We start from the raw sequence: 6,193 nt of genomic DNA on the forward strand, positions 1-6,193 counted from the left end.
CCCAGCTGGCTGAAAGCAGGTTTCTGGGGTTTTGTTTAGCTTCTATATTTGTAACAATGTTTCAAACTGCAAGCTCAGAGGCCAGCAGCGGCAGGCGGGGAACGTTGGAGTCCTCCATCACTGAAGCAAGCAAGCCTCCTGTTTGTTTCAAGCTGCCTGGCTGCCGGTCGCCATCTTGGCTGGCAGTGAATTTGCATATCACCCTGATTAACCAATGGGAAGGGTAGCGGAGGTACGGCTAATTACCATGTTTCTCTTTTATTAGATAGGATATTTACACCGAATACTTTTTTCAATACTTTATACACACACACACACACACACACACACACCCAGGTCTCAAATCAATGACTCCTTCATTTCTATTGTGTTTTTATAAAGCAGCAGGCAGGGTTTGGCGGACCACTTTTAATGAACAATACCTTTATTATACCTAAGATAGTGATGCCAGGCCACCCCTTCTGGATGTCAGCAGGTGGCAGTCTGGCTTTGCATTCACCATGTGCCTGGGATCAAGTGGGATTCTGAAATCCATGTGCCGTGGAAGTTCCCATCATCAGTCTTTCCAGAACTTTCTGGACCCAAAAGCAATGCATTCTCCAAACCTAAAAACATAAAGGATGTGAGTGAGTCATTTCAACTAACGCCTAGTTTGTCTTAATTGAATTTGGGAAGCATCTTATGGGGACACTGTAGCTGTTGTGCTGTGCAGTCAGCTCCACCTTCTGTGGATACATGCCCGTCCGATGCTGTCTCAGCTCTGCCCCGCCTGAACCAGTCCCTGAAACAGGCTTCTTCTTACTCGAATGGCAGCCTTTTCCTACTGCTTGCTCATACCAGGTCGTTCAAATAGCTATGTCCCGCTCCAGTAGTCCCCAATCTCCCTGAGAGGTCCTCAGTTGTGATTAAATGATCCCTTGACTTCCATATAACCTCATCAATTGAGACACCAATTACATAGCATTTGTGATAATGATGGCTGACAAATTTATCTGTGAATTGTTTATGAAAAATTTGTTTGCTAAGAAAACAACCCTAACAATGAAGTTATGGGAATCCTATTGAGTTTAAGGGAACTAAAAATCATATTCCAATCACAGACTGCATGTATCATACCATTGTCTAGATCCAGTAGTTGCATAGAACATTCTATTCATTGAGTCAGGTTCTGCACAATCTCCTTGGAAATTCTGAGTTAGTGGTAATCTCAAGTTGCTCTACTTACTAGAAAGAATAAGCTTTTATTTGGGCATTTATATCATACTAGAGGCCCAGGGCACTGATTCATGCACCAGTGGGGTCCCTCAGCCTGGCCTGTCGGGATCAGGTCGAAACCGAAACTAGTTCTTCGACATCCCCTGAAGGGTCCCAGATTGCAAGAGGGTGGTTCTTGGGTGACACACCTCAGAATTGGGCTCCCTCCTCTCTGGTTCAGGGTGCATCACCAGAGAACTGCAGCTGCCTAGTCACTGCAGCTCAGCAGCTCCTGCATTGAGCGTCTTCCCCCTGCTGGTCAGTGTGCGTCATAGCTACCGGTCGAGCGTCTATCCCCTGGTGGTCATTGCACATCATAGCTACCGGCTACTATATATATATATATAAAGTCTACTATATATAGTATATATATATATAGTAGACTTTTAACTTGCAGTATCCCAATTTTAAAAAATCAGTAGGCTAAATTGATTTTACTCTATTTCGAGATCTAACTAATTTGTTTAGTTTGTCTAAATGAGTTTCATCCTTTGTTTGAGTTTCAAATAGAAGTAAGGAATTGATATAATTATCTAATTACTTTCTTCATCACAAGATGTTGGGTCAATTTCCTCTTTTTCCTTTTCAGGAAGTCACTAATTGGTAAGTGACAAATAAGGCTCTCGAGGAAGCATCAGAAGCTCTTTAAAATAGGCCATTGGAAGCCACTCTTCACTTCTCCGCTGTCAGAGATGAGTGCCTACATCCCGGAATTGAACTTGAACTAGAAGGAGTCTGTCCCATTGGCTGGTGTTATAGGAAGAATTCCAGGAGGATATCTGCCTTGAAATCCCTCCTCCTTCATGCTAGGCATCTGAAATTTGGCCTTTGGAGGTGGTCCTGACACAATCTCAGTCTTTACAATTTCATTCATATCATGCAGATATTTTTGTGGGCCAGAAATTAAAGTCGGAGGGCAGTTACCACTCACTTTCCAATTGAGAACACCATGCAGGGGCTCTGTCAAGAATGTGCCCAGGCAGACACTTTCAGAGAGAAGGAAAGTGGAAGAAGCTGAGAGGGAGGTAATGATAATTAAAGTCCTTCCATGGTCCCCAAGTCTCCTGGGACCTGGCCCTGCCACCATCTCCAACCTCTTCCAACATAATGCTTCTCTTGGCCTTTGGCCCTTCTTTTCCTGAACACATCCTTCTCCTTTCCACCTCAGGGCATTCACAGGAGCTATTTTTGGAATAGCCTTCCCTAAGACTTTCTTATGGCTCGTTTACCTTGTCATAAATATCTCAGCTCCAGTTCTACTGCCTCTGAAAGGCCTTGCTTGATCACCAACCATCCCTCCTTCCGTGTCTACTCGTCACTGTCTGGAATTATTTTCTCTCTGGCACTTACACTCTTGGAAATGAACTTGCTTTGCTCATTTGATTACTTGTTTATTTTCTGTCTTCCCTCTCTACACTTCATTCTTTTATGAGGCTTTTGTTTTTTTTTTTATTATGAGACTTTGTTTTGCTTAAGGCTAGATCCCCTTATTCCAATGCTTGGAAATTTCCCAGCATTGATTAATCACTCAATAAATGCTTATGTATTAAATGAATACATTTAAAAAACAAATAAAGTATAAAATTAATTACCTTAAGACATGGGCTTGCCAGTTGGCATCAGTAACATGAGACTGCCAAGAACAGAGAAGGGTTAGAGATTTTACCCTACTTACAAATATACCCAGTTAGCCTGCTGTAATTTCATGTATACTGGCAGAAGACATGAAATTCCTGAGCCTGAGGGAAAGGGTAGTTTATTATTCATAGTAACAGAAGTAACCAGAGTATCAGCATTTGCTGCAATTTTCCAAGCGTTAATTTTCACAGGGGGACATAAAGATGGCAAGGTGGCATATGTACATGCAGGGGGGTACATTATAGGAGAGGAACCCTGAGTTTAGAGACCCCAATTCTTTAATAATGGACTGTGAGCACGCCTGACCATTGATTGGAGGGAGGAATTATCTTTATTATGTGGACAGTAAACAAAATTGTTCTTTGTTCAAAGGAAACACTTTTTTTTTATATTCAAGCATATTTTTTTCAAGGATCTTTGGTTGTATACAAACTTCTTTGAAAATATAGTCCTGATCAAAGGCAGCCAGTGCCTCTGCTTACATGTATAGAACTGGCTCCTATCTTTTACTAACAATTCCTTTATCCCATCTTTCCCTCCCATCTCAGAAAACCTTCAGATAATATTTAACATACATCCTATTTCATCAACTCCTCTTTCTTTAGGGGAATAGCCTATCAATAAATCAACCTATTCTTGCTGATTAATGGCCATGTGATAGCCCTGTTTCTGTGCAGTTTTTCTCAAACTGGGGTGCCATCTGTCAGTGGGTTTCTGGGGGACTGCCAAAGGGCAACCATGGGGTAAAAATAGAACACTTTTGGGGATCACAATTTTTACTAGAAGAAATGGAAAAAGGCCTGTTAGCTTTCTATTGAAACATAGGTCTATTAGTGGAGCACAACATTCTCAAGGGCTTTAAAGATGAAGCAAAGATTTCTTTGGGCAGCACTGCTACCCCTCCTCTGCCCCAGGGACAGATGAACTTTTTTCTGCTGCTTTAATGGGAAAAAATTTAAAGCCCTTTTATAGAACAGCAGTTGGCAAACTATGGGCCATAACCAATTAATAATAGGTTGCGAAATCAATCAGTTGGGTCTTGACCAACAATTAATAATAATAAAGAATACCAAAGAATGGACAATATCAGAGTGCATCATAAAATAAGTATTATTTTATTAAATGTTTATATCAGTTGTGTGTGTGTGTGAATGCAGCTGGGTTGCAATGTTAAATATATTTCTCATGATGGGTTTCAGTTACAAAAGTTTAAAAGCTACTACTGTGGAGGATATTATAAAGCATAGAAAGTTTTCTTTTACCCAGAAACATTTTAAAATCCATTAAGAGATGAGATACATGAACAAAATCAGTGCCAAATAATGACGGAGACTTGGGAAGCACACTGTCAAATGTGCAGGTGACAAAGCCCAAAAGAACAGCAAATATCATAGATGATAGAACAACATCCTCATATAATCTTGAAGGATTAAATTAAACCAGAGAGCTGTGAATGGAAATCTAAGCAATCAATTTGAAGTTCTGATTTTATAGTTGAAAAAAACCACCCAGTTTGGAAAACTACTGTTACCAGGTGAAGGTAGGCCATGGCTCTTCCGTCCTCACTGTATATTTAGTCACATTGGCAGAGCTCTCCTCAGTTTGGGAGTTGGCTTGTTTGGAGAGAGACACTTAGAATCCCGGTAGAAAGCGTTTGGAAGAAGATGACCTGCAATGGGGGATTTCTGCTTGGACAAGAGAGCAGCAGGGGAATGAAGAAAATAACACTTACTGAAGCTGTATTCTATTTTAGGCGGTTCACATAGCTGTTTTCACATATTTGGAAGGTACCATTTGAGGAGAGGAGTGGAGACCCTGAGTGGCTTCAGACAGCTGTCACAGCTGATAAGAGCTGCCATCCATTGAGTGCCTACAGGGCACCGGCCATTGTAATAGATGCATTACAACATTTCTTTCAACAATGTAACCACCACCACCACTGATCAAGCCCTGACTATGTGTCAGACAGGGTACAAAGCCTTTTATTTGAACTATCTTATTCAGTGCTCCCAATGATCTTTTGAGGAAGGTATTAATTTTATTCCCATCGGCAAATGAGGAAAGTGGGTTTCAGAAAGGTAGTCACTTGCCTGGCATCACAGTTATTAAATGATGGATTTTGGTTCAGTTGGAGCTCTTTAACTATTAAAATGGCCTTACAATTGAGTGGGTTCCTGCTTGAAGAAATGAGGATATTGCCCTTGGAACTAACCAACTAGGAAATGCCTCCTATTGGTCAGAATCTTTCACTGGAAGATGAAGTTCAGGAAGATGGGATTTATCCTGGTCCTTGGAGGAAGAGTAAGAAAGTGACGGAGAAGAGCAGGGATGGACTTTTAAAGAAGGAAACTTTACGGTAATAAAACCAGGAATGTGAGACATGTATAGCACCCAAGGGAGAATGAGGAGATCTATTTGTCTGGTTTCCTCCTCCACCAACCCCTTCTTTGACTTGTTTCACCTCCCTCTTGTGCCCTTGACCTCAGCAGCCTACCTGAACCTCCACTGTCAAACTCAGTGCCAGGCTGGAGACCAGGGTGTGCAAAAACCAATTCTGCATCTCATCTCTTGGGTAGTTTTCTTATACCCTCAACTAAATCCCACCTACGTGGGGTTGCATAGGTGAAATTCTAATATTACCTTTTCATCTCCTAGTTTTTAGTCCATCCCCTGCCCTCAATTGCCTTTCACTTCTTTCCCTGAAAGGTCTGCTCAGCTCCAGTGATTGCATTTCTGATTTGCCCAGGCCTCCTTTGTAAGGAGACTGTTGGGTAAGTCTTTTTGGGCATCACTGCATGCCGGGACCAACTTGAGCCTCCAGAGTTTTGTGCTGATTTTTTGACTCATCTTGCACTTGTCTCTGTCACTTGGTGTATTAGTTTTCTATTGTTGCATAACGAATTACTACAAACTTAGAGACAACATCACCCACTTATGAGCATACAGGTCTGTGGGTTAGAAGTCTGGATGAGCTTATATGGTTCTCTGCTTCTGTTCTCACAAGACCCAAATCAACGTGTTGGCTGGGCTGAATTCTTGTCTGGAGACTGGAGAACAATCTGTTTCTGTGATCATTTGGACTGAGGGCAGATTTCAGTTCCTCATGATTATAGGATAGACGTCCCCATTTCCTTGCTGGCTGTCAGCTGGGGATCATGCTGAACTCTTAGAGCAGTGGTTCTCAACCTGTGGGTCGCGACCCCTTTGGCGGTTGAACAACCCTTTTACAGGGGTCGCCTAAGACCATCCTGCATATCAGATATTTACATTACGATTCATAACAGTAGCAACATTACAGTGA

The sequence above is a fragment of the Myotis davidii genome, unplaced genomic scaffold (assembly GCF_000327345.1).
Source record: "Myotis davidii unplaced genomic scaffold, ASM32734v1 scaffold133, whole genome shotgun sequence".
Classification (NCBI taxonomy): Eukaryota; Metazoa; Chordata; class Mammalia; order Chiroptera; family Vespertilionidae; genus Myotis; species Myotis davidii.